At 42.3% G+C, this 27,771-nt stretch overlaps 1 protein-coding gene across 1 annotated transcript in view; it reads right to left on the minus strand.

The window, feature by feature from the left end:
• The window catches only part of Atp10b (ATPase phospholipid transporting 10B (putative)), a 271,382-nt gene extending 247,783 nt beyond the window's left edge, over positions 1 to 23,599 (minus strand). The window contains exon 1 of the mRNA XM_050138627.1: positions 23,411 to 23,599. The gene's annotated coding sequence lies outside the window, so the exon portion shown is untranslated. The remainder of the gene's footprint in view (positions 1 to 23,410) is intronic.
• Positions 23,600 to 27,771: the final 4,172 nt, after the last annotated feature.

Below are 27,771 nucleotides of genomic sequence, written 5' to 3' on the forward strand. Positions count from 1 at the left end.
GATTGCAAAGAGTGTCGGTACTGGCTCGGGAGAAAGAAATTCAGCTTATGATAGGAAATAAGAAATATCAGTGCAAAGGTTGAGGATGATAAATTTTGACATTTTCTTCTTCCCTAAATAGCCATAGTGTTCTTGATAGCATCACCTGTTCTTTCTACTGTAGCTCACCTGTGGGACCTATTAGATGATTGAACACATCCATGACAAATTGCCCAACAGTTTGGTACATTCTCAGAGATGGAAAGGACAATGAAACAGCAAAGACATGACGGTAGAGAAATAATACAAAGACAGATGTCTAAAGGAATTCATACGGAAGGAGCCCATATGAAGGCCGCAGGAATCTGTAGCCACCTATTATGTCTGCGAACATGTTGTGTACAGGACTGTACACAGGGGTCCACTTGTGTTTGAATGAAGGCATGTGAATTGATGCTGTGGTAGCATTTTATTAGAAGTTGGAAGAGCTACCTTGCCTAATAATTTAATAGTTAACTATTAACAACTGTATTGAAAGGGCTTATTATTAGCCACATGGTGGAATAAAACAGAAGGAGTCTTAAAGACCAGTCAGCTTTTCTGTCTTATAGACAGAGAAGCTGAGGTTCAGAAAGGCCAGCTTGTCCAGAGATCTGTAGCTTATTGAGTCAGCTGCAAGACCAGAACTTGGTGTACTGTCCTGAACACACTTAACTAGCTAGGGTATTATTATTATTATTATTATTATTATTATTATTATTATTATCATCCTTGTGGTGGGCCTGAGCAGATGGCAGAGATGAGAGCTTGAAGGTATGCCAGGTGTGATCCGATCTTACCGTCCATGGCATATGGAGAAAGAAGCTTGGCACACCACTCTCGTTGTTTGTCTAAGGAGTGCCCTTCACAACTCTCAGGGCTCCAGTGCTACAGACCATATCTCAGTAAATGGAAAACTTGATAACTACACTCCTAACCATTTGACGAGCCACTGAAAATGAAATACTTCAAAGGCCTCAGTCTACTTTTACTATCTTTCCCACTTGGGTGACAGTAGCACAGCCCCCATCACTTTAGGAGTCTCTGTCACATGCTTCACAAGGTTGCCGCTTGGCTTCTCCACTCAGGATCCCATAACAAATGGAACAGAAGCACAGTGTGGCTCCCCCTTCTCTTCAAGCTTCCATTATGTAGAAAACAGGTCTGTCGGGCCAAGAAACTATTAGTTGTGGCTCTGGTTCCCACCCTCTGTCAGCTAGGAAAAGTAGGAGGCTGTTTCTCTAGGTGGGGTCCAGGGAGGCTCACTCAGCTGCTTCTGTCACTGATGGTTTGAGGTCTGAATGCTTTGACAACCAACACATACGGTCTTCATGATGAAATGTTACCCCAGTCTTCCAGGATCCCCGAGATTAGGCAAGAGTGCAATTTCTTTTGGCTATCTTAAAGCTAGGCATGGATTCCTGCTTTTCCAAAGGGGCTCAAAAGCTGTGATGTAGCTCAGGTGTAGGATGCATGCTCGCCGCCTGTAAGGAGTTGAATTTGGTTCCAGGAACCACTAGAAGGAGTTAAGAAACTTCAGAATATGCTAATAAGTCTGATGATGGAAAGTATAAAGTCTTTGAAGTCAGCCTGGACAGGTTCCCCTTTTTAGGTAGATAAGCACTTGACCTCTTTGAGAGTCATACCCTAATCTATGCAGTATAAGTGGAGATGTTGACGATAGTATGTACATTACAGGGGTAAATTTTGGTCAAAATCTAGACATAGAAGCAAGATAGGTAGACAGCTCTGACAAGAGATAAGGCATTAGATTAGTCATCTGTATCCCTCTCTACAGAGACAGATGTTTGTGTGTGTGTGTGTGTGTGTATATATATAATGAGATACTTTCTAAGACTGCCTGCTCAACTTATAGTTTATACTGTAGGCAAAATAAATATTCTGCTGATATCTGCAAGAGAGAAAGGAAAGTGAGGAGCAGGTTCTTGAATTATATATCGCAATGTATACCCAATGTCCTGAGAAACAGTTGGCATGAGGCAGGCGCTAGGCAAATGATTGCTGCTTTGGTGATAGTGACCACATGCTTGGCTCTCCAGTTACCAACATTAACCCCGTGTTTTTTCTATGGAGCCTTATGATTCCTCCCTCGGGTACAGCAAGAGCAGCATGGCTTCACTTGGTTCCTTACAGGGAAGTTAACAAAGCATGAAATGACAGCTGAAAGGAGACTCTAGGTGTGAGATGGAACTTGACTATCATAAATGAGGAAACTGAGGTCTGTTGAGAACCGGAGGTCCTCTTAGGCCACACAATGAATAAGGAAATCAATGAAATTTAAAAAAAAATGGAAGAAAAAAATAGCTAAGTTACTGAGCAATGGCTCTGAATTATTTATTATATCAAGTCTTTACAACAAACCCATCATTTTATCCACTACTGTCAGATTGTCAGAATCATTTTATAGGTAAGTAAGATGAGACTTAGAGAGGTTAGGGAAATTGACTAAATGACAGATAAGTCTGTTTAATAATATATTTTTCTTGCAGCAACTTTAAAAATGATTATTATTTAAAAAATAAGATGTGTATCTTCATGTAGGTCTATGCATGGGGGTGCAATGCCTATTCAGGTCAGAAGAGGGCAGCAGATCTCCTGGAGCTGGAGTTAAAGACAGTTGACTAGGGTACCAGGAAAAGAATTCAGATCCTCAGGAAGAAATGAAATTATTCCTAACTACTAAGCTATGCATATCTCCAGCCCCTGGGCATGTAACTCTTGATAGTGGATTTACAGGTAAGAATGTAAGCAGAAGATGATTTTCCTAAAGTCCAGAAGTATCATATGAACTGCATTCAGTCTGTGAGTCTCGAATCCTATCTCTAGTATATTTCACTATATATGTGCAAATATTTACAACCCAGAAAACTTTGGATGCCAAGTCATCTTCCCCACCCCCACCCCCCTTAGGAGTTTTTTGGGGGCGGTGTACAGGCCTGGTGAGGTCGGTGTGCAGAGAGAGGGCTTGAAGATGGTGCATCCAGCTTTTAAAGGTTGCCTAGCGCATGCACACAGTGGGATGACATGGTTGCATCATACGCAGATGGCAGAACTCACGCATGCATGCAAGAGCTCATACAGAGTGTCAGAAGTAGGTGATGCAACCATGCTACATGTGGGTTATGCAGGGTCCTTTAAGATTCCCCTGGGCCATTAGGCACTTCTGCCTGAGGGCTTGTGTGCGTGGCCCTGGAACCCGGAAATGTCAGCCATGTTGCGTGGCTGAGTCAGCCAAGTCATCTTGAGCAAGCGAAACTAAGTTTGTATCACATTATGTTCAGCCATTGGTAAGAGATCTGGTGGAGCAGCTCCACTTTGAACTTAATATTCAGCTGCCATTTAATAACTGGGCAAGTCAACTTCCTTCTCGAGGGCTAGGCTCTCAGGTACAAGGCAAAAAAACTATGTCCCATAAGACTTCTGAGAAAAGACACGTGGCCTTGAGGGTATCATGGACTTATTACTTCAGTTAACTACTTACCTGAAGTCACTGCAACTGACTCTTGTTTGGTTTGTGTGTTGAGTAAGTAACAGAGGAAATGGACACTTGGTGTCTACATAGGATCCACCCTTCTCTTCTAGCAACACTACCCAGAGTTCCTTTAAAAGAACTATTCATCCCTTAATGGAGTTTTGAGAAAGGAATGGCAAAATGTGCAGCCCTGAGCTTGCCAAAGGCACTTCATGGTGTTATTCCCTGTAATCCCTGCCATGGAGCCCCATGGAGCTCAGGTCTCTGCTCCTCCACAATGAGTGCTTTTGTTCTTCACGTTCTTATAAGTTACCCCATCATCTTTTCAATAAACTCCATGTTTTCTTTAGTTAGGTTAAAAACCATTTCAGTTGCCCACAGACAAAAAACCTGCTGGGAATTTATTAGTCTACATAGAAACAATGATACTGGCTAGTGTCTTCCAGCAAATGTGCCCGACTCTTTCCATGCATTGTTAGGTATCATTCTTGCAAAGGTCCTTGTAGTGGGAGCTACTGAGTCCAGTTTACAACCAAAGAAACCCAGGAGTTAAGGGGAGATTCAGTCTCTCCTGTGTTGTGCAGGCAGTAGCTCACTGTGTGGTGCTTAATCATTCCCCAACATCTCTTACGTTTAGGTAGGGCCTGTGGACCAGTAATGGCATGAGTGCTTCAGACATAAGCTATTGAGAGGTCAAATGAGCCAAATAATGGTCTATTTCCTTCCTTTCTTGTACTCTGCCTTCAAGTCCTCGGGGGAAAGCTTGGTTACAGGTTAGATCATGTCCTGTCAGCCCACACTGGACACAGGAAGAAGTAAGCCATTGCTTTCTAAACCACTGAGAATTTGGACTTTGTCTGCTGTACGCTTTGAGTCAGTGATCCTGGCCAATGCACTAGCAGAGCCAGAATCTGAGATTATTTCTGGCTCATCCTATTGTGAATTTAAGATTTTTAACACACAAAAATAAAAGAAGTGACAGTAACCAAGAAAAGTTCCCCTTTGAGTTTCGCTCTCCTAGCTTGAATGCCTCTAAACTTTTCATCCTGGTGTACTACTGTGGGAGGGTACTGTAGACTCTCCCTAACGCAATAATGAAATCCTCACACAGGGTAATGACTTCTAGTATGAAAAGACCATCTGCGCTTCTTAGTGACTATCCCTTTTGTCTATAACAGTTGAACTATGAAGTGGAAGAACATGGGGCCAGATCTGATTTTATGCTTAGACTCCACACCGCTTCATGCTTCCTTGAGAGAATCTTCATCTGTTTCCAAAGGAGATCGGCTGACACTGCTGAAGTTTGAGCTCCCTCCCTTCCTCTCTCACAGAGGTCACATCTCTCGAGGACCTTAGGGCCAGCCTCATTTGAGCATCACCTACTCTGGTCTCAGCAGGAAAGCCAGAGCCAGCTGAAAGGCATGGCATCTGGAAGCAGAGAATGCCCCTGGTTACCTCCCAGATCCCAGAATGAGGAGATTCTCAGTATGTGAATGCGTTTGCTCATTTTTATTGCATTCATCTCCATCACTCAGCTGAGAGGAAAGTACATAATATATCTCCATTGATTGTTTATTATTCCCTTATCCTGCTGGCCAGTTCTCTTGCTCTGTCAGGGCTTAGGACTTCTAAGTCACAACTACAATTTTCTAATTTTCCCCTACCTACCCACACTATATTCTAGTGATGCTGATTTCAATTCAATTCAATGTGATGACCCTCCACCTCTATAGAGATATGTAATAACAAAGCATTGTAGATTAAAAGCGCTTTTAATAGACTCAGCCCAGTATACTGTGGGTACTGGCTATTTCTCTTTGAGACTGCAGCTGGGCTAAAGGAAGCTGTAGTTTGCTTGTGCAGTCCAGCATCAAGAGGGTCTAGCAATAATTTGTCACTTGCCCAGAAAAATATGTGAACTTACATACATGTTATACTGAAAGTATTTCTTTTCTACACCACTGTAAAGTCATTATAATATCATAAAATTATGCTAAACCATTACAAGCTGCATGTATTAAATATTCAGCATACTAAATACAAATCAAATATTTGACGTGTGCCAAGTCCCATCCAAGGCTCTGAGGAATACTTTGTGGACCTACCTGATATGGTACCTGCTCACTTCAGAGTGTCTGTGAACTCATGGGGAATCAGACACAGATAGGCAGGCAACTGGGATATGATGTGGGAAAGGCTCTGCTCAAGGAAGAACAGAATGCTCTGATGCCTGAGAGAGACACTGTAGCCCAGAGTGTCAGGAAGATGCCCTTCTCCAGGAATGTGAGAAGCTCTTTTATGGGCTGAAAAAGACTTGCTTCTAAGCATGATGACCAAAGCTTGATCTCGGAAAACTATATAGTAGAAATAGAAACGACTTCTGAAAGGGATCCTCTGATCTCTACATGTGTAGCATAATGTGTAAGTGTGTACATATATATGGGGAGGGGTGACCAGTTCTTCATTTGGCCAATAACTTATACACTAATGAGGGGAAGATACATCAGACACTGACCAGATCCTTTCAGTTTAAATGCTTTTACTAAGGTCTCTAGCAGATGTGTATGAAACTGGAGAAGTAGGAGTTCAGAATTTGGAGTTAGGAAAGAAGCAGAAGTGGCAAAGACAGCTCAAGTGAGCTGATGTGCATGACGACCACCAAATTTTGTTGTTGTTGTTGTTGAGTTTTCGAGACAGGGTTTCTCCATAGCTTTTAGTTCCTGTCCTGGAACTAGCTCTTGTAGACCAGGCTGGCCTCGAACTCACAGAGATCCGCCGGCCTCTGCCTCCCGAGTGCTGGGATTAAAGGCGTGCGCCACCACCACCCGGCTGACCCACCAGATCTTATCTCTGACTCGAGCAAGCCAGTGTTTAAAAGACTGATGTGGACTTAGCTGGCTTGGAATCACTTGTACTTTTTCTTTCATTTATAAGATAGCCACATGATTGGAGTCTATACACTCTAATTAAGAGAGACATCCAATATCAGAAACGGTCCTTGGGAAAAAGAAACAAGTGTGAAGGATACAGAGCGATGTCAGCTTCCATCTAAGGTCTCAGCTGAGTGACATGGACACTGTCCGCTGGGGCAGATCCGTGAAACAGAACAAACTGTTAGGAAGTGAGAATACCTAATTGCCTCTACCGAGGGGTGTTCAGTGACCTTGACTATGCTTCTTCCCTTCGGACTTTAGATCCTAAACCTGGAAACCAGGCTGGATACATTAAAACTCCCGCACCTCTCCACAGTTTAGGAGGCCCTGTGTGATCTGCCTCTGTCTTGCCTGGCCTTGCCCCCCTTCCACCCTTACCCAGTGTTCTGCAATCCTTCTGACACTGTCCTTCTGACTGTGACAAGCTTGTCTCAAGGCTTTTGTGTTTGCTTTGATCACTGTCTGAAATGCCTTCTCATCTTCCCTTCAAGATGAGACAGGCAGCTTTTGAGATTCAGAAAGGCTTCCTCTCACTGCCAAGCCAGTCCTCTTCACATCCTATTCTGTTATCTTGTCTTGATTTATTGACTGTGGTCACCATTTTCTGAGACCTACCTAGTTTCTATGTGTGCTCTGATCTCTTCCCAATAGAAAGAAATTTCATGCAAGTTAGGCCTTAATCAATTTTATTTGGTGTTCTAACCTCAATAATGAGAAGAAAGGAAATGTTGGACAGCAAATGGAAAGGGAACAACTCCTGAAGGCATTTACAGTCTTCAAAATAGCCAACTTGTTCAGGCCTTACTGCCCTGTGACTTTAGCAAAAGGTATTCTATTTTGTGTACACTCAGATGACCCCATCAGGTTTCAATGGACTGTTCCCATTGAATAGTCTCATCAATGGCCCTGGTTAACAGAATAAACTTCAGAGCCATGAAGCTTGGGAAGTGACTGGTAGTGACTCAACTACAAGTTAACTCAACTTCTCATCTTGATGGGGAAGACAAAAAAGAGGTTGTGAGGGAGACGGTAACTAGAATACATTGTATAAATGTGTTTAATTGTCAAAGGATAAAACTAATCTATAAAAAAGCCAAAATAAATATTGTATTTCAATACTAAGATGTATATTTAAAATGACAAGATGATATAATCTTATGCTTCATGGGAGTATAAAATGGTAAAGGAAATATTTTTGAGTTGGATGGATGGCTTTCTACGACCAGATCTGATCAATGGCAAACTCAGGGGAGCTTGACTTAGAATTAAGAAGGCTCATTAGTATTTATTTTTAAAATGTGGTAACATTTTTGCCAATGGTTAGTCAGAAAGTAGTAGAAGCTGGTGTAGACACTCCTCTATGTTCTGGTGTTCTTTGTTTCCCAGGCTCAACCAAGGCTAGCATGATGTGTGAGCAGTGTTTTCATAGCTCACAGGATAGAGAATCTGCAACTGAAACCTTGGTTACCCTTAGAATTCCCTCAACACTACACCCACTTCGCATACCCTAGCTTTAAGACAATAGGTGAGAATCTAAAAAAAGGGAGCAGGAGCTTCATCTGACCTAGAAAGATTTAGTGTGAGGAAAGCAAGGACTGAGAGAAATTATGAAACTTCCCTTACTCATTAAGCGTGGGGCTGGGTGTAAAAAGGAGGTGACTTGGATGTCTTTCCAGGTTAGTTCTAATCCCAGGGCTTGGTGTTAGGTGGAGAGAGGGGTGGACATGTTCAGGCACATTGGAACTTTACTCTTAAGCATATATGAATCTGGAGCACTGACAGCCTGTGAAGTTGGTGAAACAAATATCACAAGGTAGACTATGGGAGATTTACTTCCTCCAGTGGCACTTGAGAGAAAGAAATACAGCTCTTCTTTGGGAGGTCCAAGAGCAGAGCTCCTCTGGGGTTTAGTCTCTTGAAGAAGACATCTACATCCAATGACCATCTGACCCAGCCTTGTTTCTTTAGGCACAGAAGTATGATTGCCTTATGAGGCAACCACGATCAGTTTGTAAAACATATGATATATACAGAGATCTTAAGGCCCAGTATCTGTCAAAGCACTCCACGTGAAAACATGTTGGTTAACATCATTATTATTAATCTATGCTAGTTGAGAACTATTTAAATCAATGTTGTATGATGAGTGAAAATCAAGGAAGGCAGCCATTGCCATGGAACTTGCATTCTAGTAGGGAGAACATTTATGCATGTTAGTATCCTCGGCACACCAGCTTTAAAAGGGACTGTGAGAAAAGTGGCTGGAAACAGGAGCAGGTAAGACAGAGCTTTTGCACTGAGCATTTCAGCTGGACTCGCAGATAGATCTGGATGAAGGTGAAAGGGCAAAGATAAAATGAACAAAGCCTAGGACATCCAAGGGAATAGGGGTTACTGTGGGGGTGGGAACAATGGTTTGTAGATTTTAAGATTCAGGAGTGACATTAAAATCATTCTGCTTTTCCTACCATTTGGGACCTGGGGGATCCCAGAGTGGGATGTTCCAGAAGGTCTACATTTCATACCACAGGACATGTTTTTGTTCCCTGTACAGCCTAAGAGAACGGGAATATTATTTGGGTGTGTACATTTTTTGGGTGACAAGTATTTCAAAGGATAATAATTCTGGAAATGGTGAATGGCTGTGGAGGCCATTCACACAGCAAGACAAGATAGGTACAATTCGATTCCAAGATAGCTGTTTTAGAAGTGGTGACAATATTCCCAACCTGACCAAAGTATTTAGCTGTGTTTAAGGCAAGAAGAATCCTTTTACTAGGTGTTCAGGTAGCCAAAGTGGGAAGAAATCTCTTTCTTGCTTTCCTGTGTAACCATTGCAGGCATGAAATTTTGGTGATCTGAACCTAAGCTTGGGCCACAGCTGCATTCATCAGTAACCTGTATCAAGTTTCTAAACTGCCCCCTAAAACTCATGAGGAATGGCAGCTCCCTGCTTCTTATTCGCTTTTTAAAAACCTAGGAACTACGATTAGATTAAAATGGGAGGTTAGCAAGGTTCTTCTCTACCCCTCCCTCAGAATTTCATCAGATCATGGAGAAGAGTTGACTTAAGAGGCTTCTGCCTTATAACGCCAGCTTCAGGGAAAATAAAGTACCATATAGCTAGGCTAGTATTTGCTTTTCTAAGCTGGCCTCTCAGAGCTCATTAGTTCAGTCTGCCCATTTTCGCTCTCATCTCCATCTACGTGGCTCCCATCTCCCATCGGAATTTGGTTGGGCAACTCACATATTTCCTTGTCCTCTCACCAAAGCTCCTAAGAAGGGAGTACTCATAATAAAGCTTGGGGAAATGGAAGGAACAAGAATGTTCTGTTTCCTTTATGTGCCCACATTGCTCTCACACTGTTTGTGAGGTCTGAGGCTTTGCACATATAGTAATGAGTGATTCAGGGTGTGCTGTGTTACCAGGCCTGCGTGAAATGTAAATGGAATTATTTATTTGATACAGAAATATCTAGACCAATTGCTCAGCAAATTGCAGTTCTGGAAACTAGATCCCTTTGGAAGGTGCTTAAGTAAATGTATACCTTGTTTGAAAGATTTGCAGCCATTCAAGAGAAATATTGGATTATTTTATCACAAAAATAGATTGTCTCCACTCTATGCATCATAAAATTTAATTAGCAATCATTTACCAGAACTTGTTAATTGCTATAGATTGCTCATTATTTGACAGGTTAGGTTGATATAGTAAAATGTATTTTTCAAAAGATGAATGAGGAGAGAGATATGTCTAGCTTGATTTAAGCATCACACAATGCATTCCTGTTCCAAAACATTACATGGCTCATTGATATGTATAATTTTTATTGATTAGCTAATTATACTAAAACAATTTTGCAAAAATATAAACAATTTTCACTTCAATATACATATATACTGATGCGTACATTTATGCATATGCATTCATTAATAACCTTTAAGAAGCTATGCCTGGCTGAGCACATACATACTATGTTAAGTCATCTTCTGCATTCAAAGTTGTCAAAGATTTTATAAAATAGCACTAATATGTTCAAGAAACACCTTATGCTTTTCCTATTTTTTTTCAAATTTATTTCTGTGTTAAAATAACCCAATATTTCTCTTGGTTCTCTGAAAATCTTTCAAACAAGGTAAGCATTATTTAAGCACCTTCCAAAGGGATCTAGTCTCAGGAATTGCAATTTGCTGAATAGTTGGTTTAGGTATTCCCATGGCAAATAAATCTAGTTAGGTGTGATGGCATCTGCATGTAATGCTAGCACTCAGGAGGCTAAGGCAAAAGGAGCATGAGGTTAGCTTGGTCGATACAACAAGGTCTTGCATCAACAAAGAAATAAAAAATGCTGGGGAAGATGGCTCAGTGGGTAAAGTGTTTACCAAATAAGCATGAGGACCTGAGTTTGGATCCTTAACATTCAGGTAAAAGTCAGGCACAGTGACATGTCCTATAAACCTAGTCCTGGGGGACAAAGACAGGCAGATCCCTGGGATTTGGTGTTTTGTTAGTCTAGCTGAAACATCAAGCTTCAGGGAGAGACTGTGTCTCAAAAAATAAAGTGGAGAAACAACTGAAGACATCTGGATGCCAACATCTGGCTTCCACAGATACAAATGCAGGCAATTGCACTCACACATATATGTGCAAACTCATTTATAGCACGAGAGAGAGAGAGAGAGAGAGAGAGAGAGAGAGAGAGAGAGAGAGAGAGAGAGAGAGAGAGAGAGAGAGAGAGAGAGAGAGAGAGAGAGAGGAGAGAGAGATATCACAAATCCTATTGGTAGTTGTATGCTTGTGAAAGTGAGCCGATTAGGTGAGAGAGGAAAGATTCTAAGAGGCCAGGATCATGTGCCCTTTCCCAATCTTGGAGTTATTTATGAGAACAGGTCACCAATATCAGATGAAGGTACTTTCCCCTTCAGTTTTATTATAAGGCCAAAACATTGGCTAGTGTTTCCTTTTAAAGGACTCAGATTAACTCCACTCAGGCTTCAGATCTAAAGCCTCTGTGAACTGAGACAAGGCTTGTCTCAGGTGTTTCAGAAAGCCCAGAAGAGGGTTCCTTTGGAGATGTGCGCATATATAACCTGCAGATCAAATTAGGCACCCTCAGGTGGGCTCTGGATAGGCAGTGCTGCCTGCTGGAGTTGAGCAAGTCTCCTGATTTCAGAATCAAGTCCTGGATCACCACAACAGCTGCACAGGTAACTCCCTCACTCAAATCCTATCAGGTGATGATGCCCTTAAAAGTTCAACTGATGTGATGAGACAGCCGTGACGATGGGGAGGAAGGCTGTTCAGGGCAGGTGATATAGGGGGAGCCATCTTCTTGGAGATCCAGGCAGGCAGGGAGACATCACAGAAATAATAAAATGTAATTCTCTCTGTCTCTCTGTCTCTCTCTCTGTCTCTCTCTCTGTCTCTCTCTCTGTCTCTCTCTCTGTCTCTCTCTCTGTCTCTCTCTCTGTCTCTGTCTCTCTCTNTCTCTCTCTCTCTCTCTCTCTCTCTCTCTCTCCCTCTACAATCCCCCAAACACAGAAATCTAACTTCCAGGACCAATATGTATTTTGGAGGTAGAGCTTCAGCATCCTTAGACTCTTGCATATCTTCAGTCATCAGAAACACAGGGCTGCTCACTTTTTCTTTGCTCGCACATCACTTTTGGTAATTGTCTAACCATACAGGAACAACTGTAATGCATAAACCCATTCCACAGAGATGGAAATTGACATTTCCCAGTTGTTATAAGTAGTCCACAGAAGGGAAACAATGAAAACAACCTACATGACCGTGTCATGGAGATCATACTAGGGATGAAAGTACCAGCCTGGGAACTGGGAAGTTGGGTACCAGTCTTTGTTTTGCTTTACTCCTTTGGATTGAGGCTAATTTTCTTGTTTAGGATCTCAATTTCCCACTGAAGACATGGGGCCACATGAATTGAATGTATTTTATGTTCTGGCCCATAGTTACCCAGAGAGTGAGACCATGACTTTATAACAGACTTACAGAGAAATCTATGATTCTCCCCAGTGTTTAAAAAATCCGTCTTAATATTAAGCAATGAAAATATAACTGCCAACACATGAATGTTTATTATAACCTTCATTGTTTTAAGGACATTATATATTTAACTCTTTAATTACCACATATCTGTGAGGTAAGCACACAGAGGGAAGTTAAAAAACTTTTCATAAGAAATAGACAGTAAAAGCCAATTTTAAAGCCAGGGAATCTAGCTGCATGGCACTGTGTTTCTTTCTAATAGATAGTCAGAAGATGTACATCTCATATTAGAGCTCAAGGCTCAAGGAGCTGGTAAATTTCAGAGATCATCTGGTTCAATGACTTCTGAACCTTTCCATGTTCGACTCTGTCTTCTTATTGCTATGTGCTCCTTACTGAGGGTTGGTACATAAAACAGGTGAGACATCTCTGAGGAGAGAATAGGGGTGTCTGCGGTTTGCCTGAGGACACTGTGTGTGTGTGTGTGTATGTGTGTGTGTGTGTGTGTGCAGGAATGTGAGACATAAGAGTCAGTGAGTGCAGTAAATGTCTCAGAATTCCGACCCTTTTTTGATCACAGTGATTCAAAATCATCACTTCCAGATTTTATAACTCCTAAGAGGATATGAAAATCACTCCTCTGTTTCTGCCCATTTGTCCTACAGGAAGATGAGGAGATAGAGTTAACAAGTTGCAAGATAAGTAGTGGCTCAGAGGCCCAGCTAGATGTGACGTCCTTGGACACTAGATGTTGATCTGTCTTTTCTCACTGCAACAGGCCATTTCCCGGTCCAACCTGGAAGGTGGTCTATCAAACAACCTCTTGTCCACACCCTGTAGCTTTTCTCCTGACTGCCTAGAAGTGAAATCCTTGTAACCACAAGCTGATTGGGGAAGTTCCTATCAGTCTTTCCAGGTTGGGACAAATGGCACAAAAACTTCAGGGTGATTTTTCAATGCCATAGACATCAGTGTTCTTCCAAGGTCAAAGATAGAAACATGGTTAGGTACAGGTAGTAGAACTGGGGGTGAGAGTAAGCAGGTGACTCACCTAGAACATCTTAACCTTCACAGGGAGCCACATAATCTTTGCTTTGGGTAGAAGAGGAGGATGGCACCCCCTACCCCAAAGGTCTCCAGAGACTGCTGAGATTAGTTCTGGGTGATTGATCATGTCTGGGGATTTGAGACTTTCTGGCACTTGCCTTCCCTCTGAATTTGCTGTCATATCTTCTGTTTCCTTGGCAGATAGACATAGTTGAGGGCTCCCAGGAGCAGGCCCCAGGAGATGCAACCTGATTTAAGCAGGGAAGGACCCTGTGTAAGGCAGGGAAAGCAGGAGCCACTCTGAGAGAAATTCACTCAGCAAGACGGTTTCGTGGAGGAGATGAGTGTTGGCTAGAGAAAACTTTCCTAAGAGGAAAGTGGGTAAGATGGCAACATCTGAGCAGTTACACCTTGCTACCTAGACAGACAACACCCAGCATTTCCATACCACTGGGTAGCACAGAACAAGGCGGGGAACCCTTGTACAACATCCTTGATCATGCTTACTCTTTCTGCGAATGAGCACCTGTCCTAGACCTATGATATTACACAAGACAAGACTTAGTCTCTGACCTTGGAGCTGGGACTTACACAAAGCAAGTTCTTCAAGAACTCAACAGACAAGTGAAGCTGGAGGAGATGATGATTTGGTGTAGCAGCAAGGAGCTAGAATTTACCGAGCTCATCAAGATCAGTATCCTTTGTTTTCAAAGCACTGATACTCTCTGACAGTTTTGAAACTAGTGCGATGCTATAACTGGCTTAATCAGAGTTTAAAGCAGTTCATCTTTCTATTTTGAAATGTCTCCAGCTCCTATAGAGAAGGACTTTTGCTTTGATTGAGATACCTTAGCCTTCCCTGCCTTCAACACATACCTGTCATCAGAGGAAGAGCTCAAGGGAACCCTCTTCATAACATCATCTACCCGTGGAAAAGTCCCCCCGATCCCCCACCAGCTCTCCTTACACTTGTATCCAGCTCAGGTGACTAACAGTGATGACATTCCAATTGCCTCTGAGTCTAACTGCAATATTCTTATAACAATTATATTAATATCAAAGCTTGGAGTGAGTTGATGGAAAGCCGTTCATCCATGTAATGAGACTTCAGTTATATTTTTGAAATATGGCAGATAATTTGGTAAGAAACTGTGAGGTTTTTTTTCCCCTCTGTCTGTCAAGATATGGAAGAGGCAGCACGCAAGGTCCTTGGCTTCAAATGCAATGTGAGAAATGTCATCTGCCCATGAAATGCTCAGGACACACTGAGCAGATGTGAAGAGGCAGGGATAGAACTAAGGACACAGAATGGGCAGATGAGAGGATACAAACATAATTATCACCTACGACTGACTCACCCCAGTAGACCAAGAACCACCTATTATCTTTTTGTGTCTTGGATCTGGTAGCCCTCCCGGGTAGGTAGTAAGTCTCTATGTCAGAGGCTCAAACCTATATCCTTCTGACTTCTAAGACTGACTTTACCACCACTATGACTTTATGCCTGGTCACTGATAAATGGTCTTTAAAGCTTTGGTGTTGTATGGTCAAATCCATTTTAGTCAAATTTGTTCTTACTGTTGTTCACTTAGTGCCAAGTGTTGAATACTGGACCTGGTACACAGTAGGCAATAACTCTACCACAAAGCTCCATCCCAAACTGATTTCATTTTAGATAGGGAGAGAATTATTTCAAAGCTAATACACGTGGGCATCCTGCTCACCAAGGGCAGGAAGGTCTCACCATTGCATGTTTCTGTGTGACATTCAGGAAACCCGATACAGCGTTCTAAGCCAGTGCTCACAGGAATGAGGCCTCACACTGAATAAGAATCACACAGCAGTAAAATTGGTCCTACTTTAAATGGCTTCAGTGTTCCCTGTTACATCATGTCAGCTACCTGGGCAATTATCTACCTAGCTCAAGCCCCACCCCAGAGATGCTGATTTAAGTATCTGCCTCCTCCCCAGTCTCAAGTTGTAATCTTCATATACACTACTTAGGAAACAAAAAGGTAGATTCTGATGGTGGTGGTGGTGGTTTGTCACAATACCATGCCATGCCCACGGAACAACACCATGTTATGTCCGTGTCATGCTGCTGGTTAGGGGACATTACTGTGGTCAGCTGGAATCCAGGTGCCACCCTCAGTGAGAACCACTGCTTTAAGACCTCTCAATTTTCTGCTGATCATTTTTTTAAAGGGATAAAATTCCATGAATTATCCCTCCATGTACCCAGAACACAAATCAAATGGTGATCCATGGACAGTGAGCCCATTACTTTTCTATTCCAACTGCCAGAACCTCTTTCCCTCTGCAGATTTAAATTCTTCCACAGGGGCCCTTGCCTATAAAACAATAGAAGTGTGTAGGTCTACATCCCTTTAAAAATCCGCAGATGATAGCATTCATATTTTTTTTCTGTGTATTTGCCCAACTTCACACTATATCTTGAAGATTGTTTCCCAGCTATACATAAGGAGATCCCTCTGTAAAACACACACAGCATAAAATACCAATTTTAACCACTTCTGAGTGTATAGTTGAGTGGCAGTAGGCATATTTACACTACTGGGCTAGTCTGTATCTCCAGACCGGGTTCATCCGGCTGTGTACCTGCTAACTAATGCCAGTTTGCACTCAACTCTTCTTAGACAGAACTAGAACCTGTCTTCGGGTCAGAGCATTCAGGAGGCTGAGCCTAACTGTAATTTTTTCACAGTGCTGTGGGCTCATTGTACTTATTTTTCCATTTACTCCTTTCATTGTAAGTAGCACTCATTTCCACGTAGAGGATTTTTCTTTTTAAACACACCTAAGTTCCATGTAAATAACAGGGTTTGACTTTAGTGAAGCCTGTCTTTATCGGAGCCATATTGTCTGAATGCTGCAGTGAAAAGCTCAAGCCATGAATGGCTCCTGTTCTTCTGAAAACACAGCTGACCTTAACATCCACAGTCTGGATACCACAAAGGGTGTTCCTTCTTGATCCTCATGACTTCTACTCCTAGGGAATATTTTCTAAGGTCTAGAGCCATTTTTCTGCAAGTCAGATTACATAGCAGTCTGTCTCCTCCCCCTAAACAAAATAGTAAGCAACTACACAACACCGAACCTCTTATACAGGTTTGCATCCCCAGACAAAGACAGGAAAACCAATCACAGTCACATACTAGTAGGCCATCGCCAATCGAGATATGATAACTCAAAAGGGTACCTGGTTTGAAACAAGTCAGGATAGTGCTAGTTTCTACCCATCATGGAAAGCTTCCTGACAGACCCAGGCAAAGGCAAGAGGGGGGTTCACTGGGTAGCTTAGGGGAAAGAGATTGGAATTGGGAGCTTTTCTCCACTGAGGTCTAGACTTACTACCCACCAGCAATGTGTCCCATAGCAAGTCATTCAGATCACTCCATCAGTTAGTTCTTCTCACCTCAAGATGCTGAGCTAAAAATTGAGTCAGATCTATGGCTATTATGGGCATTTGCTATTGTGTTAGGACATTGTTGTTGTTCAAAAAAATAGAAGTCTAACAGTTCTGGACTTTTTACAGCAAAGAAGTAGCAAGATTTAGGTGAGAAGGGTGTAGCTGGGACATTCAGATGGTCACTGTCCAACCTGCTCTTTACCAGTGGCTACCCAAGTAGGCATACAAATCCTTTATTAGGAGATTTATAGAAGAAAATCCGTCCCTAAAAGAATGGCAATGATTCAAGTTATTATAATATGCTCATAAGTGAAGTCAATGGATCTTAAAAATGACTCGTTAGCAGCCTTACACTTATAAGACAAAAGAGCAATTTAGGAAAGGTATGTTTGAGCATGTTGTGGTCAGAACTGCTGTGGGTACCAGGGCACAGTGACAGATGTGACAGAAATATTTTACGTTCATGGGCTTGCCTTCTAATGGTACTACCCCAAGTCCTGACTCCACAAATTCCTTCAAAACCCGGAGTGTACTGGAACTCTAAAAGAGAAGGGAATGTTGCCATGCAGAAGGAGAGAATAAAAGCTATACCCCATATTCCTCTTGGAGGTAAGCAATAGTATTTGTTTAGAAAATCAATTATTGAAAAAGGAACAAACTTTACAGCTATTGGTGTGGTTTCTTTCATGTGGCAGTATAGCTGAGTTAACAGAGGGGTAGGGCACAGGTTGGGGCTGTTCCATCATTAATTGAAAGGCCAGCAAATGAGGAGCAAGCCTCAGGTCTTTGGAAAATGATCTCAGCCTGAGCTTCAAAAGGATACAGAGATAATTTGTCCATGGTCTTGAGGTAGAAAATGATTAATTGAACATCAAATTAATAATTTGCTCACTATACTTGTCCTCAGGGAATGGATGTTTACAGGGTTCAAATGCAACCTCACCATCTTATTGGTGTTTAACCAAACTAGACTAAGCTGTATTGTCTGTGAAATGACTGAAGTATTTACTTCATTAGGTTGGAGTGAAAATTAATGAGATTAATGAGATAACACTCATACAGGGATTAGAAAATATTGTGGAAAAGTAATTCTTTGTCTGTGATCACACAAGAAGTAAAGAGGCTATCCTTTAGTTAGGTTTATCTGCCTCATTCTGCATACCTTATGGAGTAGTAACACTCCAATTATATAAACACCACTTATAAAGGAAGGCATGTTTCTGATATGGAGTCATACCTTTGTAAATGATGGACTCACAGGCCAGGCTTCACTCTAAGGTGCCAATTATTGTAACTATTTCAGTACAGTAAAAATATGATGCATGCCCTGCCATGAAATCCAGCCTCCCAGTAAACCACGCTGAAAAGAGAACAAGGAAGAAAGCAGAAACTGGAAAAAAAAAACCTGCAGGGACATTACTATCCAAAGAGTAAAGCTGGACCTTGGATTTCCTTGGAGAGAAAAACTCTACCCACATCCTCACGTCTTATTGTATCTGGGATTATAGAGTTGGAGGACTCAGGCTGAACAGTTGAAGAGCTCAACCACGTTCACAAAAGGAGGCAAAAGGAAACTAAACAGCCAACTCCTGCCGGGGAAGGCAAGGCCAGGAGGACTCAGGGAAACAGGTGAGACAGGTTTGTACAGAGTTCACTGCAGGAGACAGCCAGCAGGACGGGTTTTTCCAAGGCTAATCTGTACCATGTTATCAAACCATCTCGGGAGGGTGATTCAGAGAGGAGAAATCTGTAGCAGCAGCAGAGCCCAGAGGTGAAGCATGTGTGCTTGGTCACAGGTTTATGAGGTTTACACTCTGTGTTGCCCCTCTCAGTCACGTGGTCTTGAATGAGTTTGTGTGCTCCCTAGACTTCAGATTTCCCTAAAATATCAAGGGTCAGATGGATGAGAAACTTCTCCAGATTGTGGCTGTGTTAAAATTACAGAAGCTAATTAAATTCACATATGGCAAACATTCAATACAATGAAACTATTCTCAATTATTAATTACTATTAAAACTTGGGGATTATCAAAGAGCTCTGCAGGCTCCATCCATGTAGACTGCAGAACGATGATTGGCTTATCCTGGCTGTGGGGTCCTAGGATTCTGGCAGGAGCAAGTGTGGGGAGGGATTCAGTAAAACAGTCCCGATATTAAGGGGTAATTATGACTATCAGAGCACACAGAATGAGCATCTTTAATCAGATTAGCGAAGACCTAAGGGACATTTCTTTTAACACTAGTATTGGGGTGACAGCTCCAGAGATTTGATATGAACAGATTTGAGCCATATTTGACAATGCCATCATAGAGCTAGAAGAAAAACTCCTTCAAAAATGCTGTCAATCATGTCCCACACGTGATCCTGGCAATAGCCCCTTTGACCACTTGCAGGGGACACACTTTGACCCCAAGGCTAGGCTAGTTGTCTGGTCTTGGAAAGAGTTCTAAACAGAGGAGAAAGTTGTGATGTCTTTGGTGAAATTCTGGGTCCACAACTTATTCTCAACATATTTTGCTCACTAGCTCTTGATGGCACAAGGCCAATACGTTATTGCTGATATAGAAGGAAGTTAGTCAGGTTTAAGAGCACACATTTTCTCCACGTAGATTCTCAGAGGAATATAAATTCCTCCTTGGCACCTTCACTGAAATATGGTATGTAAGAAGACAGGCCTTGGATTGAGACTATTAGAGAAATTGGGAGTCTTATTCTAGCCATTTGACCTCATTATTCAGTTTCAAACTTATAAATTGGTGGCAAAAAGACCTGTCTCATGGACTATTAGCAAGGAAAGTAGCAGAAACAGACATTTGAGAAGTCACTATACTGGACATGGCACATGCATGTGCATGTGTGCACACACAAATTGACAACAACATGCATGTATTATTTATGTAGGTCCAAATATTGTTTATATGAAGGGGTTCATGTAACCCGACAACATCCCTAGAAAATAGGTTTGTTATTATCTTCACTTCACGGGGATTGAAGACACAGAGTGGTGGGAAATTGATTCATTATCAAACAGGTGAGGACTAACAATGCCAGGCACTTAAAACTATAACCTATAACATCTTTACCCGCTATGATAAATTGTCTTGGGCACATGAGATGACATGAGACAAGCCTGTCCAGGAGTGCTGCAGATGAAGCGGCAACTAATAAATGATGAGTAGCATTATTATGGAATTAGTCCTTGGCCCCACTGTAGGATTAAGTGTCTTAAAAATTTCTTCTAAAGGTTTAGAACTTTAAAAATGCTTCAGTTTCACACTGTCCAGAATGTACATTTTATGACTGGGCTGATTCTCAAACATGAGATAGATGCACCATTTGTCTTTATGAGAACATTTGTCCATTTATTGGAGGTCACAAAGACAGCCCCAGAGAAACGGGGTCCCTTTCAAACATGGCTCCCAATCTTGGTGAGCGAGCTGAGAGTGGGATGTGCTGATAATGTTCAACAACCATCTTTAGCATCCTCTCATTGGCTGACACCCTCTGCAAAGGAAAGGCCAGGCGATCTCAAGTCCTGCATAAAGATGAGCTCCAGGTGCTCTTGTACAGTAGACTTCCAGGTGCCTTCCTGGATGTGTAGAAATGAAGGCTCTTGTATCAACCAGTGCAGTTCAACTCTGGATGCTGTCGCCAATACAGCATGGCATTTCACCCTCCAAAGATCACAATATCTTTATCCCACGAAAGAAGGTCATCCCAGGAAAGCTCTTAGAACCTAGAAATGTCTCAACAAAGTGTCGCTGCCACTTCTGCTCTTCCTGCCACCATGGCATGAATGAAAAAGGATTACCTAGGTGCTCACTGTAATTCTCTATGTCACAATATTGTTTTGTAGGTCCCTGCTTCTCCAGGAAGCAACAGGACCCAGGCTTGGATCCCAATTCAAAAAATTATTTCCCTGCTAAAAAGTTATTTTCTAAAATCCTGAAAATCAAGAATTATACAGGAAACCTAATGGAACAACACAAGCAGCGTCTTAAAAACAGAAGCACAGAGCCAGCCAGGGAATCAGCTGTCTTTTAAATCATACGGGCCAGGGCGAAGCTTAGCATCAATTACAATGGAGAACATGGAAGTGCACAGAGGGACCCATAAAACCCAGCAGCCTGTGAAATGGTGCCAGCCACGGTGTGCATGCCAGAGAGAAACAGCACTGTGCAAGACTGTCTCATGCTTTTCCTGAAGAGTTAAGTGTCCTAGGTGTTAATTAAGGTGTGTGATTTGATTTTTGAGGTAGCTATGGGGGGAAAAGGAATCTTTCAAAGAAGCCTCTCTGATAGATGAAGTTCGCAATTGTAGCCTTTCTGAAAACGAAATTCTCCAGAATCAAGACAGCTCCCCGAGCTTTCTCTGCTCTCCATCTCTTGCTGGGAGCTCGAGGGCAAGAGAGAGACTGTGAGGGTCGCAATCTCACTGTCATAATCATTTTTGAGAGAGTGCTTTCATCACTGAAATTTCACCCATCTCACTTGCTATTAGGCATGGACTATTATTTCACTTGTACAGAGCAGAAATGGGGGGAAATGGAGGCACCGGTTTTAGAGAGCAGGAGTGCTCACACAAAGTCCTTTCATCCTCTGGTCTCAGATATGGACCTTCTTGTCATCCTGAAAGTGAATGACACCCCACCCCCCCCCGCAACAACTGCTGTACAAGGAACCCTGGAATGACTTGCAGTGGTGGCTTGGTAAAGCAGGAAGTAGAAAGGAGTAATTTAGGATGTCTTATATATCGACATGACTGGTACCCAGGCAATGCTAAGATCTCTCCCAGCTCCCCTGCCTAGAAGGTCAAAGTGCGGTGAGTCATAGGCTGTGCAGCTTATCACACTGGCCTGCAGAGCCAGCCTTTCCGTTCCTGGTTGTTTCTCATGGAACAAAGTCTAGTTGGTGCCTTTTGACCTCTTTCCTTGTGTTACCCGAGAATGGAATCAGCTGTTGGAACACCTGCAGTTTTTCAAGGCGCACATGGTTGTCTCCTCTGGAGGATAGAGTGGGGGTGCTGAATGGGAGGGAGGCAAACTAGGAGTCTAGGCATCTCCTCATCTTTCCTATCATTCACTTGCCCACCAAACATTAACCAGGTATCTGCTATTCATAACCCAAGGACTTGGTAATGCCCAGTAGGTAAAAATGAGGCAAGTTTCTATCCTCAGGGAACTTATATACCACTAGTGGCAAAAATTAAAAGAGAGAAACTTGTAAGAGTGATAAGCATTATGGAAACAGTAATCAGGTGAGGGGACAATGCTTTAGATGCCTTGATTTGAGAAGTGTTCACAGAATTGGCAACATCTGAATAGGCAAAACCTGGTGGAATGGGAGAAAATCACTCTACAGGGAAAAGTGTTTCAGGAAGAGGGAAGAGGTCTGCGGCGGGGTAGGCTAGTCAATGTGGCTGATTCACTATGAGCAGAGACTAGAAAGTGGTGAGCTTTAAATTCCAGCTGCCCCCAGGATGCTGGTGCAGGGTCCAGCTCTTCCTTTCTCAAATATATTTCTTTCCCCTTTCTATTGCCAGTTCTACAGTTTCCAGAGTAACTTCCGACCTCAGCTGGACCGCCTCGGCACTCTTTGTGCCATAGATGGCATGGACTGCCTTATTCTGACCACAGGAAAGGGTTGCAGAAGCCCGAGTCCTAGAGACCAAGTTCTAAGGTAGTGAAAGTAATGGGAAACAGGAGGTGATGGTATCACCTTGATTCTGCCTGGATAAAGGCTCTTTACAAACCCAAATTGTTCTGTACCAGGGCTGAGCACTTTGAACCTGGAAGGCCAGTGATTACAAACAACCCCATAGATGCAGATGCAGAGAGTATGGGCTCTGCAAGGAATGAAAGCTGGCTTTAGTTAGCTTCCTCGAGTCTCACTTTCGCTTGCCCAGAACTACAGATAAAACAACACTTACCCCATAGGCAAACAATAATATTTAATGCATTTCATAGTCATACTTTGTATATGAGAGGATTTCAAGCAGCCTCCACCATTACTCATTTTATTATATGCCATCCTAAGATACTCTTTTTTTGTTTACAAACATTAATTTCTTTCAAAATCCTACAGCAAGCATTTGTAAGAAGATCTAAAATAGGGCAAGTATTGACTAGTACTTTCTGTGTTATAGGAGGCTCTCCATGTAGGTAAGTCATTTGTAAACAGTAGGTAGTAAGGACATAGGTGAGTTACCAGCACTGCCTATTCACTGATAAGAGAAATTTCTACTCACAACATCCCCACCTGCAATAGTTCCCATGAATTAGGAGTCTATATGCCCCAGGCCTGCTGGCTTGGGCCAAGAATTTCTGAGATGGACAGGAGAATGAGGGATCCTGGAACTACTGCTAGACACAACTCTGGACCAAGACCCAGAACTCTTAGGTCAGTTGCAGCTTCAGACAAACCAGTGATGCGGAGAGCTGAAGGGAAAAGAGCACGCCCTCCTCCTGCCCGGCTCTTACCTCCTCCCTCCTGGGAGCAGCAGGTCTCACACTACCGCAGATGTCAGCACTCTGTCATTCTTTTGCTGCCAGGGTATCAGGAGGCAAGACCCTCAGGTATGCCATCAAAGAGGAGTGGCAGGGAGAACTTCGTTTTTACGTCTCTGGTTGGGACGCACCAGCCCCAACCACTTCTGCGAATTCAGCCTTCGGTTTTTATACACTGGAGCATAATCGCCTTCCTGATTTCCTCTGCTCACTGTGGCCTGCTGCAGAAACTTGCTTCGTCCCACCCTCCCTCAACCAACTCTAGGCTCCCTTCCAATCCCTGTACCTCCTCCCCTCCTCTCCATTCTTGGATCCTGGCAGGACAGGCCTGACCAGTTCAGGTGCCTCAGAGAGGCTGCCTAGGCACTGTCAGCTGATACTTGGTTGGCCCTGGTCCCCACCAGCCTGCACAGACTCCTGCAATTGATTTCTAGAGAGCACTTTGAGTTGGACTGAGAACATGAAACCTTGGCCAGTCCTTGGGAAAATGAAGACTTTCCAATTTCTAGGGCTTGTTTAGACAATTGTCAGGCTAGATACCAGGATTCCGGGGACTTAAACCGGAAGCTGTCATAGTGGGCTTCAGTCCAGGCTAAGGGGGCTCAGCCTGTAGTGTCAAGATGAGCCATGTTTGCACCCTGACTTTCCGATTATTCTCAGCAGAGATGGAGAGCAACAGGTCTGCCCACCAAGTCTAACAAGGCTCTATATTTATCCTCCTGACGGTGATGAGGACACGAGAAAGGAAAGGACAGCAAATCCTCTTCATGTCTCTTACTACGTTGCAGCCACACATGGCAGTTAATGGCTGGTCTGTGGAATCCATGGGTGGTCTTGCAGATAACGATGTGAATTATTCTTAGAAAGTAGTACTTACCATTCAGTTTCCAAATCTAACAGATTTGATTTTCCTACTTTGAAAATAGGAATTAGTGCTATCTCTTTTTTGATCAGAGATTGCCAGATTTTAGAATCTCTGTGCTTTATCTGAGGCCTTTAGAATAATTTCTACAGAGTTCAGGACTACGAATGCTAAAAATTCCCTTCACTGATTTCCACGGTGGTCTTGCTACTTGGTATTTCTTGGTTCTTAAGTTAGAATCACGGGTTCAGGACCTATTCCCCATTTTTTTTCTGACTTAGAAGAAATTTCCAGCTGACTCTAGTACTTTAATTCTGCTCTCAACTCACAAATGAACTTTGGTAGGCACTCTTCTCACAGGTACATGGTTGTGGCAGTGATGTCCCCAACAGCTATTGCACCAGCAAAGAGGTTGTCCTTGCTCCACCTGAGGCTCAGGCCTCTAATAACTGATACCTCCAGGTAACCTACAGGTTTCTTGGGGTGATCTGTCCCAAAGCTTTGCTTTTCCAGCTTATAGCTGAATGGTTTTAAAAGTACTGACCTTGGGAAATAATGACAACACACTTATTACAAAGCTGTTAAAAGTAAAAATATTTTTAAGCCAGAGGTGGCACATGCCTTTAATCCCAGAACTCGGGATCTCTGTGAGTTCAAGGCCAGCCTGGTCTACAAGTATTAATAGTAAAAGGACTTTATAACCATCATTTTTATCATTATGTATTTAGGAGATCCCAGACAAGTGCCCATTTTCATTATAAAGGTGTTCTGGAATACACTAGGGTTGCAGAATATTTGTTTTGCTAGATATATGTTTTCTAAGTCTATGCTCAATGTTGTTACCTAGCCCATACTTTCCTTTTTGTCTTCATTTTCCTGCCTTGGATCAAAGATCAATGTCTGTTGAGAACAATGCTCTTTGTGGGGAAGCAATGGTGAATCAATAAAACTATAATCTCCTGCTCTTAGGGAGTGCATGGTAAGGAAGATAGTGTTCTGACAATCACAATAGTTATGACAATGTGGTCATAACAAAAGTTAGGAAAGAGAAGTTCCTGGCTCTTGTAATCGTGTTTATAAGAATTTCACCTTGTCAAAGGGTAGGATTGGAACTGGAATGGAGTTCACATTGTGTGGCCGTGGTATTGAGTCAGTCATTCCAGAATAATACCGTGTATATGTTCATACTTTGTGTAGTGCTCAGTTTTGCTGCAGCAACAAATGATCTTCAAGTCTGCATGGCTTCTGGCATAGAGGTTTTCCACAAGCATGCTGTGCCTTGACTGGAACTCTGCGAGTCTCCTATGCTTTTCTGAAGAGACAGCTCTTATATGGGACACACTGGTGTCATGGAATGGGAAAAAAGGGCCTCATGGAGACTTGCCTTGCTTCTGAAGATTTACTTAGATGTGGCCTTTCACTGGGCCTGCCTTCATTTGTTTGATAGAAATCCAAAGAAATGGGCTAGAGATACAGGGTCCTCTTAGAAGGACAAGCCACATGGTCGTGGGAAGGAGTAAATAACTGCAAAAATAATAGCATTAACTAGATGAGGGCTCTGTAGTAGAAAGCAATGGCAAAAAAAAAAAAAAAACCTAGAGACTTTCAGAGCTAGAGTTGAAATAGCAGAGAGAGAGGTTGAGGTGGAGGGTAGGACCAAGCCATGTGGGACCAAGCCATGTGAAGGGTTTTACCCACAGTGAGCTTGGGAAAAACCCAATTTCCATCCATATAAGTTATCATTTCCATGGTTAAATGAATGACTTTTAAGTTTCTGAAGTGTAGTGTATCTGTTCCTTACAAGAAATTTAGAAATGACTGTTAACAAAAAGGAAAAATGATGTGGGATTTCCCTCTGTATGCTGTGAATACCATTGGTTACTAAAGAAGCTGTTTAGGACCTGTAATAGGGTAGAGCAGAGCTAGGTGGGGAAAACTAAACTGAATGCTGGAAGAAAGAAGGTGGAGTAAGGAGAAGCCATGTAGCCCCGCTGGAGACAGATGCCAGAACTTTATCCAGTAAGCCACAGCCTTGTGGTGATACACAGATTAATAGAAATGGGTTCAATTAAGATGTGAGTGTTAGCCAATAAGATGCCAGAGCTAATGGGCCAAGAAGTGATTTAATTAATACAATTTCTGTGTGGTTATTTTGGGTCTGAGCAGCCGGAACGAGCAAACAGCCTCCTACTATAGAGAAACATAAACTGTTCTTAACTTTGTAATACAGAGTGAACTATTAGTGATAGATTTTGAAGACATAATTTAATATATTTTATTATATTTTAGAGAATTTCATACAGTGTATCTTGATCACATTATGGTTTTCCCACTCCTCTAAGATTTCGCCTTTTTTTCTCCTTTGTGTATTTTTTTTTAAAGAAGCAATCTTATAGCAACTGCCTTGTTTTTCAGTCTCTTAAGATTTTCCTGCCATTTCTTCTGTTATGTTCCCCAACCTTAAGTGTAGGAGGTATGTTATAAATGTATCAACTGTGATCAATGGTCTGTTGATCTCTGCATTTTGAGCAGTTGCATTTTTCTGATATGGTCTCTGTAGAAAGGAACTATTTCTTTGATGACGGGTGAGAACTATATTTATCTGTAGGTATAAGGGTAGGTATTCAAAGTGCAGGGAGAGATTATACTGGCTTAGGAAACTGGCATTGGAAGTAGTTCTTATCTAGGTTCCATGACCTTACCAGCCATAGGTGAGGTACGTAAATTTACAGTGCTAACCACGAGCTCCCTTGTATTGAGAGGTCCTTACATCCAATTAGGTAACTATTGGTTAACCTGAGGATATTAGTGCCACTATTTCTCCCTTCAGGTTATCTTTGGATGCAGGTCATTGTTATGGTTCATTGTCGTTAGAGCTGTATGGGCTACCGACTACTTTTATCTGTTGGTAGCTTGCCTGGCTCCTTCTGAAACTATGAGAACTATTCCTCAATAAAGAGGCTTCCAGGTCAGAATCAGGTTGACTCCAAATGCTGTGTCCACAGCACACTTATGTCTTCAGCAATAAGGTCTTAACCTCTTTATTCAAAGGCTTCAAGGACAATGGAAGTAGCCTAGGTTGTTTTGTGGGTCTTATGGATTCTCTTGACCACCAACCCAAGGGCTTTCACATGCCCAGCACGCATATTTTTGTTAAAGTCTGCTTGAGGGGACATTGCCACCCCAATTGGTACAACTTCAATTCAACTATATAAATGTGCATATTTATACATACACATATAATAAACATATGTATATATAATGTAATTTTAAATAGATATGAAATAATGAAGTTATCATGGCTTTTTCAAACATCCTGGCATTATTTATTCATTTTTCCTTTCCTAGACCTCTATGTTATTCTTCTTCTTTTCTTTTTTTTTCTTTTTTTTAAATATAATTTTTTATTGAAAAAAAGTTTTTTTCCGCCTCCTCCCCGCCTCCCATTTCCCTCCCCGTCTCCCTTTTCCCA

The sequence above is a fragment of the Alexandromys fortis genome, unplaced genomic scaffold (genome assembly GCF_014885135.2).
Source record: "Alexandromys fortis isolate MF-2015 unplaced genomic scaffold, M_Fortis_MF-2015_v1.1 scaffold_11, whole genome shotgun sequence".
NCBI classification, from domain to species: domain Eukaryota; kingdom Metazoa; phylum Chordata; class Mammalia; order Rodentia; family Cricetidae; genus Alexandromys; species Alexandromys fortis.